The 25,990-nt window shown below is 42.9% G+C and overlaps 1 protein-coding gene across 2 annotated transcripts in view; it reads left to right on the top strand.

The window, feature by feature from the left end:
- The first annotated feature begins 14,423 nt into the window (after nt 1-14,423).
- grik4 (glutamate receptor, ionotropic, kainate 4) overlaps nt 14,424-25,990 on the top strand; it is a 321,139-nt gene continuing 309,572 nt past the window's right edge. For both annotated transcript variants that reach the window (XM_052467210.1, XM_052467212.1), the window contains exon 1: nt 14,424-14,556. The gene's annotated coding sequence lies outside the window, so the exon portion shown is untranslated. The remainder of the gene's footprint in view (nt 14,557-25,990) is intronic.

Consider the following 25,990-nt stretch of genomic DNA (forward strand, 5'->3'; position numbering starts at 1 on the left):
ACTTGCCTGACTATGTACATGTACATGTTGAGAAATGTAAACACTATGGGGATGTTGACCTTAGTGATAACTGAGCAATAGCTTCCAACCAAAGGAAGTTTCATTGTAATAATTCAAACAACAAAAACTAAATTAGGATACTGAAAACAATCACTTAAAACATTTTTTAGTTTGTCATCTTAACGTAGACTCAGCAGATAATGTGTGGGTTTGGCTTTGGAAAAACAGGGTCACCTGTTTCAAAGTTGCCTTGATGTTGCTATGCTTCTCGCTGATACTGTCATTCTATATATGTTTCAGCAAGGAAACAGTGTTTCTGCCTTTGTATAAATGCTATATAAACAAATGATGTAGCTAGCATAAACTGGGACTGTCACGCCTTTGCCTACACCTACTCCTATGCCTACTCCTATGCCTACTCCTGCTCTATCCCTCTTGCGCTCGAGGTCACTGGTCTACTAACCATCGGCCCTGGCAACTATTATTACGCACACCTGCTCCCCATCATTACACCCACCTGGTCATCATTTCTTCGGTGATTACTTCCCCTTTATTTAGTCATTAGGTGGTATTGTTTTCTATCACGTCTCTCATATTTGTTCATCTGCATCGTTTCTTTATTAAACTCACCTTCTACACCTAGAGCCACATTACACAAGATTTTTCTCCAGCCAAGCCTCAACACAATTGATTCAAACTAATGAACTAATTATGATATTCAATCTAGACTGGGGACTTCATCATCAAGAAACAATTGTCTATTAGTTGTCTCTTTTTCCTGACTCAGGTGTGTAAGGCTTGGGTGGAAGAAAAACAACATCATTTGAGTTATACTTAATATGGCAATTCATATTATTTTTCCAAAAGGAATTATTGTGAATTTACAGTACATCTCAAAGCCATGCAAGAAGTCTTGACCTGGTGTACACATATTTCTCTGTCCTCAATCTGTCTTTTTGCCTTGTAACTGATTGTTTCTAGAAAGCGAGAAGGACAACACATGATCATGAGCTACTCGTTTAAAGCAATTAACAATCTAATTGTTACAAAGACAATGTATGGGCTACATTTATGATAATAACACATGCATTTACTTACCTTATCAATCTTGAAGACTCATTTATCACCCCAAAAAAGTGTTATGAATGAGTGTACCAAAAACATCTTTCCAGTGTGTTGATACAACTTCCTCTCAATACAGCCTCTTCCAACACCACTGGTAGGGGAAGGGTATCCATCTGCAAAAGTTAAGTCTTGCTTTAATGTCAAGTAACCTCATATTGTTGCTGTTGTGCTCGCTAACATGCTACTGAACAGTGACAGTAGCATATTGACATGCATATTGGTAATAAAATACAGCAATGTATTCACCTAAAAATAAGTGTTTAGGCAAATCATTAGTTAGCTAGCTAGCTAGCTATTACATTATTTGTGCAGAAATATGATAGCTAGCTAAGCGCTAGCCAGTCAGTGATGCTGACAGATTGAAACTGGTATCAACAAAATGTCTTTCACTCTATCCCATAACATGAAATTGCTAACTAGGCATCACTTAGCTAACACAATTTGAATGTTTATTAGGAAGTTTAATAAGTTAGACACTCCACTGGACAACTTTGGTAGGTAGCTTAGCTAGATGGCTAGCTTGGTTTCCATTTTCCAACAGGTTTTTCTAATCCCCGTGATTGGTCATCAACGGTTACTGGTCTTGGAACTCATGTGTTCACCAGAAATGGCTTCTGCTAAACTGTTTGCCACTAGTGGCAATAAATATGGTTGTTGTCTAAGGTTTGCTGCAGAGTCACCACTAGTGATGAACATTTGCACATTTCTATCAACATTTTGTGGAACACTATTAAGTTTGCCCCAACAAATTCATTTTTGTTAGGGCTGTCTCAATGTTTCACAGTCTATGAAGACTGGAAGGACATTTTATCACCAATATATCATTTCCACTGAGACTTTGCATCTGTCAGCACTTCACTTTTTCTCCCTATTATTACTTACATCCCCTCAAACTGTATTAAAGCGCTTCAAATATTAATTTGATCCATCTCCACCGTGCCTACTGTACATAGTCTCTTGATAGATAGATACCTTTAATCTTTTAGCATTTACTTAAAGATGAATTGGACCACTTTCCGCCCGAACAAAAAAGCTTTGAAAGTGGCAATCTTTTGGGGGTTTTTCTCCACTATCCAACCCACAGAAAACCCCAGGAGAATTAAAAACACCTCTGGTTAGGATGCTCTGTCTTAAATGATACCAGTCAAATGGCAGGCCTTCTTTGATCTGTATTTAGGATCTGAATACATGCCAAGGCTTTTGAAGTAGCAGTGTTTCATGTTTATTTTGCCTTTATGTTTCATTGGCTTAGACCAGGGCACTCCAACCCTGTTCCCGGAGAGCAACCATCAGGGCCGGCCCTCCCATTAGGCAAGATTAGGCAGTCACCTACGGCGGCACTTGAATTTGGGGCGGCATTTTTGCAATTGGCTGCCACCCTCCGGGGTCCCTGATCGGCTACTACACCACTGGCGCCCCAGACACTAGCTCATAGTGGTTGCTGCAGTTCCGGCCCCCCACCCCATTCCCGCTTCTATCGAAGTTCACTCCCACTATCCTTGATAGCTATGGTGGTGTGTGTGTTTATATGGGATTATCCAATTTTGAAACATTAATAAAAATGTGTCTGCCATGTAAATGATTGTACTCTTCGCTGCTAGAACCAGCAAACAGGGTCAGTCTCGGCGAATGCTTGTCATTCTCCACACCGGCTGATGGATATTGCTGCGCACTGAATACGATTCACCAGGGAATTTATTTGGTTTAGAGATTGTGACTCTTATCATTCGTTTTTTTATATATATTCGCTTCCTGGTAGTTTTTTGCTACAATGTCTAAATGTCTAAGAGACAAATTTTGTTTCAAATCTCTATAGCTTTTCGCTGAAATGATATCCGCTAGTAGTAGCTAGCTAACATTAAATGGCTAGGTTAGGCTATTGTCTTAATCACTAATCGTCTTCCTAAACAGTTTTAAAGTTTGTGTGCGAACCGGAGGAGTACGAGCCATCCACTTCCACCCATGATGACAGCTCTCTGGGTGGACGAGAACTGATGGACGAACCAGGCCTAGCCACACCTCCAAACAATGCCGGTGGAGACCCTACTACTCAGATTCATCACTCCACGTCCCCCGATGACAGTGGTGGTGCGGTTGCTAAGTCCGACTACCAGACAAAAATCATAAAAGATCCCGGTGAAGGGCCAAAATACAGTACCAGTCAAAAGTTTGGACACACCTACTCATTCAAGGATTTTTCTTCCTTTTTACTATTTTCTATACTGTACAATAAAACTGAAGACATCAAAACTATGAAATAGCACATATGGAATCATGTAGTAACCAAAAAAGTGTAAAACATATCAAAATATATTTTATATCTGAGATTCTTCAAAGTAGCCACCCTTTGCCTTGATGACAGCTTTGCACACTCTTGGCATTTTTTCAACCAGCTTCATGAGGTCGTCACAAGGAATGCATTTCAATTAACAGGTGTGCCATGTTAAAAGTTCAGTTGTGGAATTTCTTTCCTTCGTTTAAGCCAATCAGTTGTAACGAGTGCGCTGAGAGTCGGGAAGCAAGTACAGGGAGTGAGTGTTTTAATAATAGATACACGAAACAATAAACACGAAACACAAACAACGCACTAACATTAAACAGAGTCAATAACACCTGAGGAAAGAACCAAGCGGAGTGACAAATATAGGGAAAATAATAAAGGAGGTGATGGAGTCCAGGTGAGTGTCATGAGGCGCTGGTGTGCTTGACAATGGTGACAGGTGTGTTGGATAATCAGCAGCCTGATGACATAGAGAATGGAGAGAGAGTATACGTGACATTGGACAAGGTAGAGGTGGTATACAGAAGATAGCCCTATTTGGTAAAAGACCAAGTCCATATTATGGCAAGAACAGCTCAAATAACCAAAGAGAAATGACAGTCCATCATTACTTTAAGACATGAAGGTCAGTCAATCCGGAACATTTGAAGAACTTTGAAAGTTTCTTCATGTGCAGTCACAAAAACCATCAAGTGTTATGATGAAACTGGCTCTCATGAGGACCACCACAGGAATGGAAGACCCAGAGTTACCTCTGCTGCAGAGGATAAGTTCATTAGGAGTTACCAGCCTCAGAAATTGCAGCCTAAATAAATGCTTCACAGAGTTCAAGTAACAGACATATCTCAACATCAACTGTTCAGAGGAGACTGTGTGAATCAGGCCTTCATGGTCGAATTGCTGCAAAGAAACCACTACTGAAGGATACCAATGAGGAGAAGAGACTTGCTTATTCCAAGAAACATGAGCAATTGACATTAGACTGGTGGATACCTGTCCTTTGGTCCGATGAGTCCAAATTGGTTCAAACTGCCTTGTCTTTGTGAGACGCAGAGCAGGTGAATAGATTATCTCCACATGTGTGGTTCCCACCGTGAATCATGGAGGAGTAGGTGTGATGGTGTGGCGTTGCTTTGCTGGTAACACTGTCAGTGATTTATTTAGAATTCAAAGCACACTTAACCAACATGGTTACCACAGCATTCTGCAGCGATATGCCATCCCATCTGGTTTGAGCTTAGTGGGAATATCATTTGTTTTTCAACAGGACAATGACCCAAAACACACCTCCAGGCTGTATAAAACCTATTTGACCAAGAAGGAGAGTGATGGAGTGCTGCATCAGATGACCTGGCCTCCACAATCACCTGGCCTTAACCCAATTGAGATGATTTGGGATGAGTTGGACCACAGAGTGAAGGAAAAGCAGCCAACAAGTGCTCAGTATATCTGGGAACTCCTTCAAGACTATTGGAAAAGCATTCCAGGTTAAGCTGGTTGAGAGAATCCCAAGAGTGTGCAATGCTTTCATCAAGGCTGAAACTCTCGTCGAAATGGGTAGACCAAGACGCAGCATGATTTGGGTTCATCATATTTATTTAAATGTGAACCAGCAACAAAACAATAAAGAGAAACAAACAAACGAACGTACAGCCTTGTAGGGCTCAAAAGCAACAATACAAAAAACAAGATCCCACAAACAACAGGTGGGAAAAGGCTACCTAAATATGATCCCCAATCAGAGACAACGATAAACAGCTGCCTCTGATTGGGGAACCATACCAGGCCAACATAGAAATACAAAAACTAGACTAAACTTAGAGATAATAAACACCCCCCAGTCACACCCTGACCTACTCCACCATAGACAATAAAGACTTTCTATGGTCAGGACGTGACAGTACCCCTCTCCAAAATGTGATGACTCCGGCCGCAAAACCTGAAACCAAAAGGGAGGGTTAGGGGGGTGGGTGTCTAGTGTCGGTGGCGGCTCTGGTGCGGGACGCAGAACCCTCTCATCCCGCGGATCCTCCAGCATCGGAGGCGGCTCAGGTGCGTGATGAAGAACCCGCTCATCCCCTCATCCAGCCATGCACCCGGGTTGGACACTGTGCCTGGACTGGGCACCAACGTAGAAGAAGACTCTGGCTTTGGAGCTGGACTGGACACTGTTCTTAGACTGGGCATTGGCGCAGGAGAAGGCTCTGGCCATGGAGCTGGAGGTTCCGAACCGTGGACCGTCGCAGAAGGTTCTGGACCGTGGACCATCTCTGGAGGTTCCGGATTGGGAACTGTGGTCGGAAGTTCTGGACTGTGGAGGCGCACTGGAGGCCTGATGCGTGGGACCGGCACTGGTGGTACCGGGCTGATGACACGCACCTCAGGGCGAGTGCGGGGAGGAGGCACAGGACGTACTGGACTGTGGACACACACCCCAAGGAGAGTGAGAGGAGCAGGAACAGGACGCACCTGACTGGGAAAGCACACTTGAGGGAGAGTGCGAGGAGCAGGCACAGGACACACAGGGCTGTGGAGACGCATTGGAGACCTGGTGCGTATAGCTGGCATCAATGGTACCGGAACTTTAACACACTTCTCACGGCAAGTGCGAGGAGCTGGCACAGGACGTATTGGGTTGTGAAGGTGCATAGGAGACCTGGTGTGTATAGCCGGCATCAATTGTTCCGGAACTTTAACACACTTCTCAGGACAGGTACGGGGAGCTGACAACACTTTCCTTTATTCCAAATCTGTGCATCCTCCATCAACTCAACAACTCTCACATTTCTCTTCCCTCCAAATACTCCTTCCTCTCCCAGACCAGCTCTGGTTCACTCCTCAGCTTCGCCGACTGCTCCTTGTGCCACCCCCCAAAAGTTTTTCTTGGGGTTTCTGTGGCTTTCCTCCCTGACCTCGTCGCTGCACCTCCTCCGCTGCTTCCGCCTGCTTCCACGGCAGGCTCTTCTCTCCTGCCACTATGTCGTCCCAAGTCCAGGATGTTCTTTTATTTATTTTTATTTTACCTTTATTTTACTAGGCAAGACAGTTAAGAACAAATTCTTATTTTCAATGACGGCCTAGGAACAGTGGGTTAACTGCCTGTTCAGGGGCAGAACAACAGATTTGTACCTTGTCTCTCTCTAATCTCGTCCAAAAACCAGGATGCCATTACCTCCCGGGCACGCTGCTTGGTCGGTTGTTTGTGGGATCTTCTGTAACGATCGTCGAAATGGTTAGACCAAGGCGCAGTGTGATTTGGATTCATCATATTTATTTTAAATGTGAACCAGCAACAAAACAATAAAGAGAAACAAACAAACGAACATACAGCCTTGTAGGGCTCAAAAGCAGCAGTACATAAAGCAAGATCCCACAAACAACAGGTGGGAAAAGGCTACCTAAATATGATCCCCAATCAGAGACAACGATAAACAGCTGCCTCTGATTGGGAACCATACCAGGCCAACATAGAAATACAAAAACTAGACTACACATAGAAATAATAAACTAGAACACCCTGACCTACTCCACCATAGAAAATAAAAGCTTTATATGGTCAGGATGTAAACAAAGTGGCTACTTTGAAGAATCTCAAATATAGAATATATTTAGATGTGTTTAACACTTTTTTGGTTACTACATGATTCCATATGTATTATTTCATAGTGTTGATGTATTCACTATTTTTGTACATACATCTATCTATCTATATACATGTAGAATAAAGAAAAATGAGTAGGTGTGTCAAAACTTTTGACTGGTACTGTATATGAATGGATCTTTACGGAACATGTTAGTGCAGGCTGGGCCACATCAGGATAAGGAGGGGAATTTCCCAAGAAATGAGGGTCAATGAAAGTTTTCAGTGGCACAGTACATAGGAAGATGTAGAACGGGGAGAGAGTGGATACTCCATGGCTTGTCTTTTCCAAGCAAAATGATCCAGCCTTCTGGTGTTGCTGCAAACTTTTTTTCGCACAAGTGTAAATCTGCCCTGGTCAGGGATGGAACCAGGGACTGGAATAATCTGTGCCACCTCCTCAGCTCGCATGAGAAGTGGCATGACCACCTAGATAGTGTCAAGAAGATCAGGCTGGTGTCCAAGCAAATTATCGATGCCCAAGCCCAACGGGCCATTGACCGAAAGACTCCACTGGCAGCCGGTGCTGAAGACACTCATGGCCCTGATACTCGTAATGGCCACCTAGAACATTGTGCTATGTGGGACCACTGACAGGCTGAATGAACCAAATAATTGGAACTTTCTGAAGTTTGTGAAAATGCTGGGTATCTTTGATGGAATCATGAAGGAGCATGTAAGGAGTGAAAAAATGCACTAACTTGGTAAAACAATATAGAAGGAAATCATTGACATGCAGAGATCCAGCAGACAGTGTGCAGTGAGCTAAAAGCAGCCAAATACGTTTCTTTAATTTTGGACTGCACACCAGACAAAAGCAAAACAGAGCAGATGACCATGGTGGTGTGTTTTGTTTCAACCAAGGATGGTGGGTCAGTTCGCACGAGAGAGCACTTCCTGGAGTTTAGTGAACTGCTTGACACAACGGGGGCGGGCGGGCATCAATCAATCAATCAACTGTATTTATAAAGCCCTTTTACATCAGCAGATGTCACAAAGTGCTATAATATAGAAACCCAGCCATAAAACCCCAAACAGCAAGCAATGCAGATGTAGAAGCACGGTGGCTAGGAAAAACACAGTGGCTAGAAACATGGCATCGCCAGCATGAACATGAGAGGGCAGGGGTATGACAAGGGGCGAATATTCTCTCTGATGCAGCATCGTGTTGCTTGGAGGCGGCTGAGTTTTTTTAACACCATCCAACAGATTTATACATTTTTTCCCCCGGATCTACACACCGCTGGGACCTGCTGAAAGAGCATGTAAAAGATGGACTCACAGTGAAACCCCTCAGCACCACGAGATGGGAGAGGGGAGAGGCGTTGTACCGTGAGGTGTTGTTTTATCTGTTTTTTTTAAACCAAGTTTGCTGTTTATTTGAGCAATATGAGATGGGATGGAGTTCCATGCAATAATGGCTCTATAAAATACTGTACGCTTTCTTGAATTTGTGGACTGTGAAAAGACCCCTGGTGGCATGTCTGGTGGGGTAAGTGTGTGTGCCAGAGCTGTGTGTTAAGTTGACTATGCAAACTATTTGGAATTTTCAACACATGAATGTTTCTTATAAAAGAAGAAGTGATGCAGTCAGTCTCTCCTCAACTCTTAGCCAAGAGAGACTGGCATGCATAGTATTTATATCAGCCCTCTGACTACAATGAAGAGCAAGATGTGGCACTCTGTCCTGGGCCAGCTGCAGCTTAACGAGGTCTTTCCTTGCAGCACTGGACCACACGACCAGACAATAATCAAGATTAGGCAAAACTAGAGCCTGCAGAACTATTATTCACTGTATCACAATTCCAGTGGGTCAGAAGTTTACGTATGCTAAGTTGACTTAAACAGCTTGGAAAATTCCAGAAAATTATGTCATGGCTTTAGAAGCTTCTGGCTAATTGCCATAATTTTGTATCAAGTGGAGGTGTACCTGTGGATGTATTTCAAGGCCCACCTTCAAACGCAGTGCCTCTTTGGTTGCCATCATGGGAAGAAAAAAAAATCCAAGACCTCAGAAAAAATATTGTAGACCTCCACAACTCTGGTTCATCCTTGGGAGCAATTTTCAAACGCCTGAAGGTACCACATTCATCTGTACAAACAATAGTACGCAAGTATAAACACAATGGGACCATGCAGCCGTCATACCGGTCAGGATGGAGACGCATTCTGTCTCCTAGAGATGAACATACTTTGGTGCAAATAGTGCAAATCAATCCCAGAACAACAGCTAAAGACCTTGTGAAGATGCTGGATGACACAGGTACAAAAGTATCTATATCCACAGTCAAACAAGTCCTATATCGACATAACCTGAAAGGCCGCTCAGTAAGGAAGAAGCCACTGCTCCAAAACTGCCATAAAAGCCAGACTGTGGTGTGCAACTGCACATGGGGACAAAGATCATACTTTTTGTCCTCTGGTCTGATTAAACAAAAATAGAACTGTTGGGCCATAATGACCATCGTTATGTTTGGAGGACAAATGGGCACGCTTGCAAGCCGAAGAACACCATCCCAGACGTGAAGCACAGGGGTGGCAGCACCTTGTTGTGGGGGTGCTTTGCTGCAGGAGGGACTGGTGCACTTCACAAAATAGATGGCATCACGAGGCAGGAAAATGTTGTGGATATATTTATTGAAGACATCAAGACATCAGTCAGGAAGTTAGAGCTTGGTCGCAAGTGGGTCTTCCAAATGGACAATGACCCCAAGCATTCTTCCAAAGTTGTGGCAAAATGGCTTAAGGACAAAGTCAAGGTATTGGAGTAGCCATCACAAAGACTTGACCTCAATCCTATAGAACATTTGTTGAAAAAGCATGTGTGATCAAGGAGGTCTACAAACCTGACTCAGGTACACCAGCTCTGTCAGGAGGAATGGGCCAAAATTCACCTAACTTATTGTGGGACACTTGTGGAAGGCTACCTGAAAAGTTTGACCCAAGTTATAAAATTTAAAGGCAATGTTACCAAATACTAATTGAGTGTATGTAAACTTTTGACCCACTGGGAATGTGATGAAAGAAATAAAAGCTGAAATAAATCACTCTCTACTATTATTTTGACATTTCACATTCTAAAGTGGTGATCCTAACTGACCTATGACAGGGAACCTTTACTCTGATTAAATGTCAGGAATTGTTACCTTACCTACGGGATTCCAGGGACATCGAAGTGATGAGCAGGAGACTGGACAGTGAGGCAAAAACACTTGACGCACTGGAGTACATATTCAGACATCAAATGGCCTCCTTGTATCCCAGTGCCTTTGCTTCCGCTGAGAGCTCTTCTCACACTCGCCGTGACAGTGGTAAGTTGAGAACGCACATTCTCCAAGTTCAAACTCATCAAAATCTACCTGCGCTCTACTATGAGTCAAGAGAGACCCAATGGACTCTCCACCGTATCAATTGAGCACGAGTTGTCTTACGAAATCAACCTCCAACAAGCAGTGCAAGCTTTTGCTGCCAGGAAGGCCAGGCGAGTCAACTTTGAATAAAAGGTAAGCGTTGATCATACACTCGCATTAATTCTATAACTGAGTAATTTGTCAGATTACTCAATTATCTATGAAGTGTTTACTTTGTATTTTTATTTATTTAATTAGACTACATCCCCCTCTATCTCTCTCTGTCTCAGATGATTTGATTTCAGGACCATGGACAGCCACCGAGAGAAAACGTTGCTGACTGCAATGCAGCACCACTGCAAAGGAAAGAGAACCCTCTAGACGGGCCACGAAATAAATAAATGCTGAAACTGATGTTGGGCAATCAAATTCGATATGTAAACAAACAAAATTTGTGAAGGCTGGGTAATTGACATAATGCTTATTTTACACTTCTCCAGCGAAATGAGGCCTACCATGCATTTATGAAAGCACTTGATTCCAAAGCTCAAATTATCACTATTCTTTTACAGTTCTACAGGAATATGAAATGATATGTTAAGTATCTTAAATAAAAGTGTTATTTTATTGTAATTGTAACAATTGTGGGGTCGTGCCATGTGTGATAACAGGTGGCATATTATTAGTAAGAAACTTGTTTTCCTATTTTATTTGTTTATTTCACCTTTATTTAACCAGGTGGGCTAGTTGAGAACAAGTTCTCATTTGCAACTGCAACCTGGCCAAGATAAAGCAAAGCAGTGTGACACAGACAATAACACAGAGTTACACATGGAATAAACAATAAACAAGCCAATAACACAGTAGAAAAAAGAAAGTCTATATACAGTGTGTGCAAAAGGCATGAGGAGGTAGGCAAAAAATAGGCCATAGGAGCGAATAATTACAATTTAGCAGATTAACACGAGTGATAAATGAGCAGATGATGATGTGCAAGTAGAGATACTGGTGTGCAAAAGAGCAGAAAAGTACATTTAAAAAAAACAGTATGGGGATGAGGTAGGTAGATTGGGTGGGCTATTTACAGATGGACTAGGTACAGCTGCAGCGATCGGTTACCTACTGTAAGCAGTTGTGATGCAGAGTGATTGCAACATTGTAACTCTCCGATGCAGGGATTAAAGTAAAATTATCTTCTGCCTGGTACAGGACCTCCTATATGGGCATAATCATAGAATAACATATATAATTGTAGCCTATTCTTCATATTCCAGAAAATAACTGGTAAAACCTACCTGTTTGACAGACACAATTATGTTATCCATAGATATCCGTATAGCCAAATCCTCAAATACTGTCGAATGCACTCCTCAAATGCCTCCGTGTCTGGGAAGGGCTTGGTGTGCTTGGTTAAAATCAGGGCTTGCATTGAGTGAGGGTATCACATAACCTTTGTTAAAGAAAAGGACAAAAAGGATATCTGTTGTTTGCTTTATGTTTTCAAATAAATACGTAAAAGGTGTTCAGATTATATAAAGCGTTCCTTATGGTAGAAACGAGCATTAAAATGCCTGCGAAAGACGTGTCTTCGATGTTTGTGGGGATAGATTGATTCCTCTCTATGACATTCGGAAGCTGAGCAGCAACCTATATTATTTCGAAGAGATTTTCTTTTTTTTAAATGGACTTTGTTGTTCTGTCCCTGAATGAATGAATTGAGCTTTTACACTTTCTGAAAAGATAAGATGTTTGTTTAAACCCAGGCAGCTTTTAAGGAAGCACTTCTGTTGGGTTATACAAAGGACAAGTAATCAGATGTAAAATTAAACATTGTGTTTAATTTGTAGTATAAGTCTATGAATTGGGCTGATATTATGTTCTGTTCCTGCGATTTGTAGCTGAGGAAAACCTATAGTCGACCACCTGCTGTACATTGTTTAGCCGGGATAGGAGGGGGGTGGCAGTTTTTTATTTCACCTAGGGTGGCAGAACGTCCAGGGTCGGCCCTGGCTACCATCCTGTACGTTTTTGCGCCAAACGTAATCACCTGATTCGAATAATTAGCTGGTTGATAAGCTTAATCTTAGTTAGTTCAAGTTAGCTTAAAGTTGGTTCAAATGGGGTTGAAGCGAAAACCTACATGAAATGTAGCTCTCCAGGAACAGGGATGGAGAGCCTTGGCTTAAACTACAGTATATAATATTGATCAGTTTGACAGGTTTCCCATAGTCCTACTGAAGGCATACTGTGCACGCCTTCCTTCTGATCGTGCTTTGACGTTTCTAAAGGAAGAGGGTAATCAGTAAACCGGGGAATGTTATTTCTCAGTGGAGTCCAGAGTTAATCAAGGATGAACGTAGGAAGACGTCACAAGTGTTGCTGTGTCGAGGTTCCACAAGTTATTTGTTTTGTTGCCACAGTGCTATGTGATTAGGTCCCTCTCTAAGGAATTTGAATAAAGTCATCGCTATTTAAATGCAATGACATTCGATTAATGCCGTCTTGTAAATTATATTTACTTTCTCATTTGCCGTAAAATGAGTTTGCAATATTGTGGCGTAGTTTTCTTCAAATCAAATCAAATGTTATTGGTCACATACACATGGTTAGCAGATGTTAATGAGAGTGTAGCGAAGTTCTTGTGTTTCTAGTTCCAAAAATGCAGTAATATCTAACAAGTAATTTAACAAGAACTACCTTATACACACACAAGTGTAAAGGAATGAATAAGAATATGTACATATAAACATATGGATGAGCGATGGCCGAACGGCATAGTCAAGATGCAGTAGATGGTATAGAGTACAGTATATACATATGAGATGAGTAATGTAGGGTATGTAAACATTATATAAAGTGGCATTGTTGAAAGTGACTAATACATTTTTTACATCCAATTTGTAGTTATTAAAAATGATTATAAAGTGGCTAGAAACTTGAGTCAGTATGTTGGCAGCAGCCACTCAATGTTGGTGATGGCTGTTTAACAGTCCGATGGCCTTGAGATAGAAGCTGTTTTTCAGTCTCTCGGTCCCTGCTTTGATGCACCTGTACTGACCTCACCTTCGGGATGATAGCGGGGTGACCAGGCAGTGGCTCGGGTGGTTGTTGTCCTTGATGATCTTTTTGGCCTTCCTGTGACATCAGGTGGTGTATGTGTCTTGGAGGGCAGGTAGTTTAGAATGATAGTTTAGTTAGTTTGGGGAATGATAGTTTAGGGTAGTTTAGTTTAGAATGAAAATGAGTTTCAAAGTTATCCAGGAAATGCACAGAGGCTAGTGCTGAAATGTTGTTTCTGATGTTGGTTCAATTACTTTAATTCCATTTAGTACATTTTTTGTGAACTCAACAAATCATTTCTCTAGAGAGAAATCCTATCAAGCACGAGAGACATCAAATCAAGAACGGACTGTGGGACGTTGTAGTTTTCAAATATTCTAGCCATAAAAAAACGATGCCAGCTGATTCTTGATTTCGACTGGCTGAGAAACGCTGCCTGTCTGTCTGTCTGTCTGTCTGTCTGTCTCGTCCCGACTCCCGACACGTTCATTACTATGGGATAGCTGGAGATCGAATTTGAGTATTGAAACAATGTTGCAAATGTGGGAGAGACAGACAGCAAGGTTTATACAAATCTCCAGTGTTGAAAACTAAATGTTAGTCGAAAAGAAATGTGAGATAATGTCTAGATGCTTTTTGTAGTGAAGATCAAGTTTATAAAATTGCCTGGCTGGACTGATGAGACAGTGGATTGGCTTTCAGATGGAACAGAGTAAATAGGCATTTTAATGTCATATATTTAGCCGGTGGTAACTTGTGGAAAAGACACTCTCTGAAATGCGTTTTTAACCAATCAGCTTTCAGGATTAGACCCAGCCGTTGTATGTTATGAGGATATTATGAGGACATACAGTTGATATTGTGACATGGACGACTACCGCTTCTAAAGTGATGTTTAGTCAGAGCCAGACTGTTTATCCCTGGGTTGTCCCCTGTGTCTTGCAGCGTGTCAGCAGCAGTGAGACCGAGCAGAGTGGTGAGGGTGGTGTTTGGGATGCGGAGAGCCGTGTAGGAGCTAAGTGGGCACCTTACCTTAACGCCATCTGCTTCCTGTGCCGCTTCAAGATGGATTAGAGCCTTTACGCCTCCAGAGATCAAAGGTACGTGATGTCTCGTAATCAGCCGCTACTCACCTGCTCTCCTCGATAAGGCTTTGGCCCAGGAGTGGAGAAGCGTAGAGGAGCAACAGAGGGAGTGTCAAGTCCCACTGTTGTTTGTCTAGTGTAGTACAGTGGGCTACATGATGGCTGGCCATTACTCCCCATTGAATATAATGCATTTGTAAAGTATTCAGACCCCTTCAGTTTTTCGACTTTGTTCCGTTAGTCTTATTCTAAAATGGATTAAATAAAACATGTTCCTCATCAAAATAGACACAATGCCCCATAATGAAAAAGCAAAAACATGTTTAGAAATGTTTGCAAATGTATTAAAAGATAATAAAAAAGACAATAAAAAGATAAGATAATTTAAAAAAAAATGTGTTTACATAAGCATTCAGTTTCCATAGATCATCCTTGAGATGTTTCTAGAACTGTAACGGGGTTCTTCTGTTGAAGGAGAGGCGGACCAAAACGCAGCGTGGTTATTGTGATACATCTTTAATCAAGATGAAAATGGAACAATGTACAAAAAACAAGAAACCGTGAAAAAAACAAAAACAGCCCTATCTGGTCTAACAAACACAAAGACAGGAACAATCACCCACAAACCCCAACACCAAACAGGCTACCAAAATATGGTTCCCAATCAGAGACAATGACTAACACCTGCCTCTGATTGAGAACCATATCAGGCCAAACACAGAAACAGACAAACTAGACACACAACATAGAATGCCCACTCAGATCACACCCTGACCAAACAAAACATAGAAACATACAAAGCAAACTATGGTCAGGGTGTGACAAGAACTTCATTGGAATCCACCTGTGGTAAATTAAATTGATTGGACATGATTCGGAAAGGCACACACCTCTGTATATAAGATCCCACAGTTGACATTGCATGTCAGAGCGAAAACCAAGCCATCAAAGGAATTGTCCGTAGAGCTCAGAGACAGTATTGTGTCGAGGCACAGATCTGGGGAATCGTACTAAAAAATGTCTGCAGCATTGAAGGTCCCCAAGAACACAGTGGCCTCCATTCTTAAATGGAAGAAGTTTGGAACCACCAAGACCCTTCCTAGAGCTGGCCGCCTAGCCAAACTGAGCAATCAGGGGAGAAGTGCCTTGGTCAGGGAGGTGACCAAGAACCCGATGGTCACCCTGACAGAGCTCCAGAATTCCTCTGTGGAGATGTGAGAACCTTCCAGAAGGACAACCATCTTTGCGGCACTCCACCAATCAGGCCTTTATGGTAGAGTGGCGAGACAGAAACCCCTCCTCAGTAAAAGGAACATGACAGTCCGCTTGGAGTTTGCCAAAAGGCACCTAATGGACTCTGACCATGAGAAACAAGATTCTCTGGTCTGATGAAACCAAGATTGAACTCTTTTGGCCTGAATGCCAAGCATCACATCTGGAGGAAACCTGGCGCCATCCCTACGGTGAAGCATAGTGGTGGCAGCATCATGCTGTGGGGATGGTTTTCAGCTGTAGGGACTGGGAGACCAGTCAAGGGAAAGATGAAAGGAGCAAAGTACAGAGAGATCTTTGATGAAAACCTGCTCATGAGTGCTCAGGACCTCAGACTGGGGTGAAGGTTCACCTTCCAACAAGACAACGACCCTAAGCACACACCCAAGACAACACAGTAGTGGCTTCTCAGAATTTCCTTGAGTGGCCCAGCCAGATCCCAGACTTCAACCCGATCGAACATCTCCCCATCCAACCTGACAGAGATTAAGAGGATTGGCAAAGAAGAATGGGAGAAATTCCCCAAATTACAGATGTGCCAAACTTGTAGCGTCATACCCAAGAAGACTCAAGGCTTTAATTGCTACCAAAGGTGCTTCAACAAAGTACTGAGTAAAGGGTCAGAATACCTTTTTATGAGGTAATGTGTGTAGAGTGATGAGGGGATTTAAAAAAAAAATAAAAAAAATTTAGAATAAGACTGTAACGTCACAAAATGTGACGAAGACTTTCGCAAGACTTTCCCAAAAGCACTGTATGTATGATTGCGTCAGAGGGAGTTGAGAGAAAGAGCCAGGCTGCTTTTGATGCAGTAAATTGTGCTGCAGACATGACATTTTTCAAGGATGGGGAATTAAGAAAGATCGGACCGCAGACAGGACCTTACCTGGTAACAGGAACCTCTTTGAAGATGTTTTAGGAAGAAGGAGCTCTCTTGTTTACGTGAGACTTGCAAGCAAGCTGCATGGGAGGGATGGGAGGACTAATATACTGTTGCACCACCTCTAAAGTGCCTGAGGGAAGGAAATGATTTGTTTTTAGGGTAGCACAGTTTTTACAGAGTTGAAACATGGGTGAGATGTACTGTACCATCAGTATGCGCTAGAGATACTCTCCTTCTTGACTTTTCCTACTTCATTTGTTTCTGTCGGAATCTTCCTGCTTGTGTTTGTTGTTTTAGCACGGTGCCAAAACAAGCCATTACTCTTTTCCCAGTGCCGCGCCGACTTAAAACCAAACTGTGCTGCCTCGCATATCTTATTTGCACATTCTCCTTTTCAGCACGGTTCCAACCACTGACGGTGACAGGTAGCCTAACGGTTAAGAGGGTTGGGCCAGTAACCGAATGCTCGCTGGTATGAATCCCAGAGCCGACAAGATGAAAAATCTGTCAATGTGCCCCTTGAGCAAGGCACTTGACTCTAGTTGCTCTGGATAAAAGCGTCTGCTAAATGGGTCAAATGTCAATGTAACCCGCTCAGGACAGCTTGGCTCGGTTTGGCTCAGTGGTGTGAAAAGCCCTTTTGAGTCTGAAGAGACAGATCCAATATTGCCTCTGAAGTATTTTTTTGAGAAAGGGACTTTGTCCGAAATCACACAGATTACGTAGCTGAGTGTAGCAGGAGATCAGGATTTTATGCCAAGCCATTTTTATTCACAGGAAAATCACATGATGCAGCCGACGGATCATACAGAGGCTCTCTCCAATATCTACCTGCTGTTCTGGGCCAGGGAAAAAAAACAGCCACATTCAAAGGAAGCTTAGATTGACACAAAGAGGATCTGAATTTCCCCAAAGCTGCAGATACAGTATCTTCCAGATGGCAAACAATGGCTATGTAGAGCCGATCACACTGAAAGTTGTTAAGTCTTTTAGAGCTAGCTTCCTCACCTGTGAACTTTTCACCCAGCATGCATTGCCTGGTATATCTTGTGTTTTTATGTACTTTTTCCTCATACATGCAGACGCACACACAAAAGTACACACAGACAGACGCATGCGCACGAGCACGCGCACACACACACACACACACACACACACACACACACACACACACACACACACACACACACACACACACACACACACACACACACACACACACACACACACACACACTCAACCTCTTTTATGGAACATACTTTATTTGTGGATGAAATTTCAATACAGATGAATGTGCTGCATAACATGCTTTTCATATGTTTTTTAGTAGCCCCAGTCCTCCCACAGGCTGCATTGGCATGGTCTGAATACAAATATAACAATACAAAGTCTGCTCAGAAAGCATGAGGTACTGGCCCTGTGAAATTCACTGGGAACCGAATTTTACTTAGCTGACTTTGGCCCAGATATATTTCAATTTCATAGCATATGCATTCTTGCATGAGGTGCACTTATATCACTCTGCTGCAGATACTGAAAAATATCCCTCCAGTGTACATAAACCTCCACTTTTATACCGGATCTTAAATCACCAGAGTGTTTTTTTACTCAGGCTAGTTTATCATCTTCATTAAAATGGATACACTTCATATTGTTTACCATTTAACAGTTCTCAGTGATGCTCCAATAACCAAACAGCATTCTGGTGCTACCTCCGCCATCCGTTCCTGCGTGAGCCGTGCAGCAAACAGAGCCGGGTGGAGTTGAATCTTTCCAGCAGTGTGTGTTCACTGAACTCATCAGGTCCAGTCTGCCGCTGAGGTCTCCTGCCTTTATCCATGCACCTGAGAGCTGGAGATAAGCCACACTGATTTTTGTCTGCTGCTATGTAACAGATTGCATTGTGAGACGGGCATCAAGGACCCAGGAATCACTGGAGGGAAGTCTGGGCTGGCCAGAAGGAGCGCTGTGCATGTTGAGAGAAACTTCTTTTTTTTAAACCTCAGAATACCATTTGAATGAGAAACAGCTGACGTGTGCGTGTGCATGAGTGTGTGTGGTGTCCCCCCAGCATGGCTGCACGGTCATCATCCCAGTTGGGCCCCTGTAGAGGCTTGGATTAATGCATAAGGTCATTGACTTGTGAGTAAGGCTGTGTAATCAGCAGCTTTTACTGCCGCTATAAACCTTTTTTCACAGTTCTTTGGGTCACAGAGTGTGCAAGTTCTCTCACTTCATCAAGAGAGTGAGTGGGAAAGGGCACGGCGGAGAGGGTCATGGAGATTGAGTGTGTCACTGATTCCACCCAGCATGCCATTTCCCTAAATGTTACTGTCAATTTTCTTATCAGGCAAAAATCACATTTTTCAGACAGATGCTCGGCTTGTGCCACATAACATGGCTTCTGATCCAGGTGTTGCATCTGTGTGCCATTCGGGGCTGTACTGAGAGTTTTCTGTTGTCCTTCCTGGCGCTTGTCCTATTGCCCATTGAAATTCGGTTTGTTTCACTCATGTTTGATCAGTGTTGTTTAAATAGCTGTCTCAATATTTGCGGGCCCAATTGCGAAGATGCCTGGTTGTTTAGCTTCATCAGTGGAATCGTGTTTCTCCCCCCCGTTTAGTCGATGGTTCGTCCCACACTGTGACAAGTCTAGCGGAAAATGAAATTAGGAGGAGGAGTAGCAGTTGGATTTAGGATTCCCAGCTAGCCAAGCTCTGCCTGTGTTGTACATGACACATACAGTACAGGCTAGTACAGGATGAAGTGAAAGGGATTGTTATGCGATGACCTTGCATGCATACACTGAAATGCACGAGTCGTCAACGTCTACGAACTCAAGGGATGTTGACCTTGAGCAATCCGTTAGAGAGCCACTGAAATGATATGACCTGTGTTACTGTTGTGCCGTTTCGCTCTCTCAGTGTATACACCATGTAATGGACAAGCGTACACCCTCTTGCAATGTGAACGTGGGGTAAACAAAACTGCCACGAACTGGAGATGCACCGTTGAGGTCCTTTGCTTCACTAGGAGCTTAAAAGGTGAAAAACTAAGTCAAACCATGTGAATGACATGGCTTGAAGTTGTTGAAAGCGGTCAAACAGGTAGGCATGCTGTAGGCTGTTTGATTCTGGAAAAGGTAGATAAAAGAACACATTGAAGCCTTGAAGAAGCTCTCCCCCCATATGAGCGTTACAGGTCTCTCATTACACAAGACATCCTTTGGAGCTGGCCATGATATATTCCTCGATGGTTGGAAGTGAGAGTGTTATGCTCTGTAAAGCCTAGAGTAGTGGAACCTGTTTTTAGCATTACAAATCGAGGACATATCGAGGACCTATCAGCACTTACAATTACCCAATTGGCAATTACAACCAATAAACTGGTTCTACAATGTAATAGGCAATTTCCACATCCATTGTTTTTATGATTATTATCCTATTGATATTCCATCACCATTCATACATGGAAAAATAATATATCTTATTCAACTCCAAAGCGTGGGCCACTTTGCCTATTTCTAGGGTCACTGAGGCATGTACGCTCCTCTTACACACAACCAGAAGGATAAACATTAGATGGATGGTGCTTTCAAGACAATGCAGCGCTCCATCACTCTCTTTCTTGGTCAAATAGCCCTTACACAGCTTGGAGGTGTGTTTTGGGTCATTGTCCTGTCGAAAAACAAACGATAGTCCCACTAAGCGCAAACCAGATGGGATGGCATATCGCTGCAGAATGCTGTGGTAGCCATGCTGGTCAAGTGTGCCTTGAATTCGAAATAAATCAAGACAGTGTCACCAGCAAAGCACCCCCACACCATCACACCTCCTCCTCCATGCTTCACGGTGAAAACCACACACGCAGAGATCATCTGTTTACCTACTCTGCGTCAGACACGGCAGTTGCAACTAAAAATCTCAAATTTGGAGTCATCAGACCGAAGGATAGATTTCCACCGGTCTGATGTCCATTGCTTGTGTTTCTTGGCCCAAGCAAGTCTCTTCTTATTATAGGTGTCCTTTAGTAGTGGTTTCTTTGCAGCATTTCGAACATGAAGGTCTGATTCACACAGTCTCCTCTGAACAGTTGATGTTGAGATGTGTCTTTTACTTGAACTCTGAGGTGTAGTTAATTGCCCATTTCTGAGGCTGGTAACTCTAATGAACATAATCTGCAGCAGAAGTATCTCTGGGTCTTCCTTTCCTTTGGTGGTACTTATGAGAACCAGTTTCATCATAGCGCTTAATGGTTTTTGCGACAGCACTTGAGAAACTTTCAAAGTTCTTGACATTTTACGGATTGACTGACATGTCTTAAAGTAATGATGGACTGTCGTTTCTCTTTGCTTATTTGAGCTGTTCTTGCCATAATATGGACTTGGTCTTTTACCAAATAGGGCTATCCTCTGTATACCACCCCTACCTTGTCACAACACGACTGATTGGCTCAAACGCAAATGTACTTTTAACAAGGCACACCTGTTAATTGTAATGCGTTCCAGGTGACTACATCATGAAGCTGGTTGAGAGAATACCAAAAGTGTACAAAGCTGTCATTAAGGCAAAGGTGGCTACTTTGAAGAATCTCAAATATAAAATATATTTTGATTTGTTTAACACTTTTTGGATTACTACACGTGCATTATTTCATAGTTTGGATGTCTTCACTATTATTCTACAATTTAGAAAATAGTAAAAATAAAGAAAAACCCTGGAATGAGTAGGTGTGTTAAAACTTGACTGGTACTGTAAATAAACAGAACGTCTACCTCATGATTCTTGCAAACATTCATGTTCACCGTAAACATCTCACCCACTCAGAGGGTAAGAAATTGTAAATGAAAATGTATCGTGTCATACATGAAACAGAAATGTCTAAGTGTTGCATTAAACGGCAAGGGGATGGAATGATGAAACGGTGGCAATTATTGTCGGAGTAGATAGATTTGCCGCACTGCCTAGTTTGGAGAGCACAAGTGGAGAGACGTGCTTATGTTTGCTCTTCGCAACAGCAGGCTAATTTATTCATTTTAACAACAAATTCCAAATGCAAGCTTCATAAGTAAATGATACATTTCAAACCATTTTTACATACCAAAATACCAGTAGGCCTATGCTAGTAATTGTTGCTTGATGCCCAATCGCTGGTGAGCATGCAAGGTAAACAATTCATATTCTTGTTCACCAAAACATTATTGGAGCTGCATATTTATTCCGACAATCCTCTCACCCTACGAATTGGTGTTTGCGCTGCAAACAATCCTATCGCTGTACATAACCTGACCTTTGTTGATTGACAGTTTGCTGGTCCAATCAGAGGGCAGAGTGTGCGTTTCACTAGCCAATCTGTTGCACGTCCTTTGCAAGGAGGGTGCTGCGCCTACCGTCTGTAGCTGTGTGGAGAGTAATCCACAGAGACTCTGGACCACAAAATGACTGACAAAACCTGGCCAGATAATTTAATGTCATTGGTCTCAAGTCAAAATTTTGTCCATAAGTCTTAAGTCGTCAAATTTGTGACTCAAGTCAAACACGAATCCAAATCATGTGACTCGAGTTCACAACTTTTCTCTGACATTTTATATTTATGAACCCGTACTGGAATTCCTTCTGTTTCTTTGAGGCTGTAATTACAAAACATGTACTATTGCCCATTCTACAACATATGTGACCGTATGTTTAAAAAAATGTATCTAGTGCCATGTGCTTCATCTCTGCAGATCTGCTTGTCGCTGACCGTAAAATTAGACTTCCAGCAACTTGTGTTTATGTTTGTTTCGACAGTGAGAACGAGAGAGGGAGAGAGATCTCTTAAATGAACCGTCTCGAGATGCGCAAAGAGAGGAGAGATGGGATGGGGTAGGGGGGAAAAACAAAGACAGATAGAGAGAAATGGAGAGGGTGAGAGAGAGACCTTGCCAGTCCTTAATGATCTAGTCTGAGCGGAGTGGAAGGAAGAGGCATGGCCTGGCCGGCCCAGGCTACAGTGACATCTGGCTCCAGTGGAGTGTGGTGAAGGGTGGTATTGCTAGAGATTGGTAAACACCATTTAGGATGGAGGAGGGGGGGGACCATCAGTAAAAATACTGTTGCTCCTGCCAAAGTCCTCTTGCCTGATTGATCGAACCACTTTGTTCCGTATTTCTATTATTGCAGTTTTATGAGATAGGGGCTGTGGAGGGTGTGAAGGAGAGGAGGGCAAGGGGGGTTTTTAGTGCCCATATCGATGCTTTGTCTGTTGCTGTGTAACATTGAAGTGAGCAAGCAGTTCCCAGATATCAAAATTATTATGGCCCAAATTCAGCCCACATATACCAGGTGATATGGCCAGACCTGGCCCACAGTCATCTGCTATCTGTGCTGTAGCCTAGCTACCAGTCAGAGTCTTAAAATAACCACAGCAATGTTTCGTATAGGTCTACATTGTGACATTTTACACAGCTCACAAAATGTTCTTTCTCCATTGTACCTTTTAAGCCTGCACCGAGGCATGAACATTTCTCCCACTGCATTGTGGAGCTGTGGAATGGATGAAGATGAGACCATTTGCTCTGAATAACCCTGTGCATGGGCCCAACACTGAGTGACAGCTCCTTATCTCTACTACTGCCGGGCTGATCAAAGTTGAAACAGGGTCAGGCTGAATTTAAGAGCAGCTAATTAAATGTCCGGGTTACACGCAAAGTGGTGCTTCATTTATCTTCTCATGCAGAGTCGGAGGGAGATACGGGGCACGGAATAAAAGGGGGTCTGAGTATTACTTCCAAGTTCAACAGCATCAGATAGAAGGAACATTCAACTGGCTTCATGTCCCCACCCCCATCTCCCTCATCTAGTTTTTTATAAAATCATTGTTCTGGGGGGCTCTAATAGGAGCTAAATCTAGACTATTCCCATGTTTCTGTCCATCTGCAATTCCTGTGTGCTGTGTCAAGGCCTTTTCCAAATGTCCATTTTCACAGGCTGCTTGAGAGGAGCGGGCGGTGATGGGAAGGCAGCAGTGGGGTTTGAAAAAGGTCACCGTTACTAGATCTGCCTGGCTGTCCCCTCGGCTATAGTACTCTCCTCTGGGGGAAAGCCGTTTTACACCCAGTGACACTTGCCAAAACAAGCACATGCTATTGACTACACTGTACTGTACATGATGAATGAAGGATGATGAATGATGGATGCTGAGCCATGACAACAACAACAACAACAAATCAAGTGCCTTGAGGTCTCATCTCCATTGTCATCTGCTGTGCTTGCAGAACAAGACAACCCCCACGGTTGAAAACACAATGAGTCCAGAACTTGAGATGTGCATGAGCTCCTTACGTAAATCCACCAATGGGTAGTTCATCGTTTCTGGGAGCGTTCTTAAACCCCAATTGAATGTTTTTGATATGTCAAAATGGCTAAACCCTTCGAATCTTTGTGATTGGGGCCACATAATATAGAATTGTAAATCAGGGTCGGTGGAGAACATTGTCCAGATTGACATTGCGGGTAAATGTGCTTAATGAAATGCAGTTATGTTCCAGCTATGGTAGATTATTACCTCAGAGAGAAAAGGCTTAGAGTGACGGAGGCAATCTCCATGGCCCAGAGAAGAAGCATCAGCAGCCAGCCTCGCTGCTTAGACAGAGACAAGTCTTTCCCTCTTAACCCAAATGACCCATGACATTCTCACGAAAACCATTCCATGCTTCCCCCTCTTTTAGTGACAGCAAAAATCGATGCAGATGCTCTTCAACTTAAAATCTCAACCTATTGACCCAAAGCATAGGTGCACGTCAATTACCCTGTTAACCTGCCAGATATCAACCAGTCCCTCATCTCCATTGCCTAAGACCCTGTATAAAACATATCAAGGGAGCATATTATCTGGAATTCAGATTGTGGATAAGATGCTCGGCACGTTTTAGTATTTCTTCTGAACTTAGTATGCTGATAACTTAATAACAAGCATAGCGAGGGGAGTTTGGAAGCCAGCAAGCCTGATCATGGAATGACTCATTACCTGTGTGTGGCCCACCTTAAAGTGTAATTACTCACCGGTGGCCTGTGAGAAGCATTCATCTGGGTTGGTCACCCTTTGGCTTCGCCATGTTCCTGAGAGGGGTGGATCTGGGGAGCTGGGCAACAGCAGGTGTAATATCTCAAACCGGACATCCATGAAGTCTGGAGATGAAAGTAGTACTTCTCCTCCACACAGCCACAGAATAAGGCACCACGAATGTGTTTATCGGGGGCCCTGATGTTACTGCCCTCCTTGCCTTGGACGGTCGGTCGGTCCACTTAGCATGCGTCTCCAGCCCCACACTATTAGTTTTCAGAAACATGCCTCCAAAAAAAGGCCGCTCTGAGGGTAGTCTCTGCTCAGGGTTTGATGTATTGCCCTCCATAAAGAACTTTCTGGCGCTCGTTGTTTTTGTTTTGCGTTTTAAGCACACTATAAGGCCTTTCGTCTCTCAATGCTCAGCCTACAGCAGCCACCTTATCTTTTCAGTAGCTAATGAGTAGTGCCTAGCCCCCCTTCGTTTTTGGATTGTAAAAGTGAATTTATCAACTCCAATCTGTGTTCTGTATCGGCATAAATCAACATGGTAAGAAACCTTGAAATGGTTCTTATCTGCATGGGGACCCTGCGTTGGATAGTTGATAAGAGATCAAGATACAGCAGCCTTCCTATGTCCTCAACTGTATCATCCTTTGTGATCATTTAGAATAAGGACGTTAACAGCACACTAGCTACTAAAACAACATTGTGCATTCACCATTTACGTTTCAGCAGTGCGGTATTACAAAGAGTTTGGGTTCAGAGTGAACTAATAAAAGTACAGCTGCCACTGGTGATATGTATCCCTCACTGCACTCCGCACCAAGAGTGATCACTTCCCTATGACTTCTGTAGAGGTTTTTGCTTGCATCTTCAAATTGAATAAGTCAATCGAATAGGCTGCGTGGTGACACCACAATCAGATCAGAACACTGGCACCAGGCTCTGCAAATAGGGAATCTAACATTGTTTTGTGTGGAATTGTTCCGGGGGCCCAGGTAATGCATCTCTAAAGGGACCTCTCCATTGTCTTAAATGTGAGCCCTGTCAGACAACATGGCCGCCGTGTCCTTGAGCATGAAGTATCTCAATTGAGAAAAAATGCGGGAAAAAAATCATTGGATCTTTTTGATTCATTTAGCATTTGCAATCCTTTTTTTGTTGTTTCATCAAATGTTGTTTCGATATTTAGATCACTCGCTAGCGGAACTCTGAGAGAAACAGTACCAGTTTGGACACATCTACTCA

The sequence above is a fragment of the Oncorhynchus keta genome, chromosome 18, assembly GCF_023373465.1.
Source record: "Oncorhynchus keta strain PuntledgeMale-10-30-2019 chromosome 18, Oket_V2, whole genome shotgun sequence".
Lineage (NCBI taxonomy): Eukaryota > Metazoa > Chordata > Actinopteri > Salmoniformes > Salmonidae > Oncorhynchus > Oncorhynchus keta.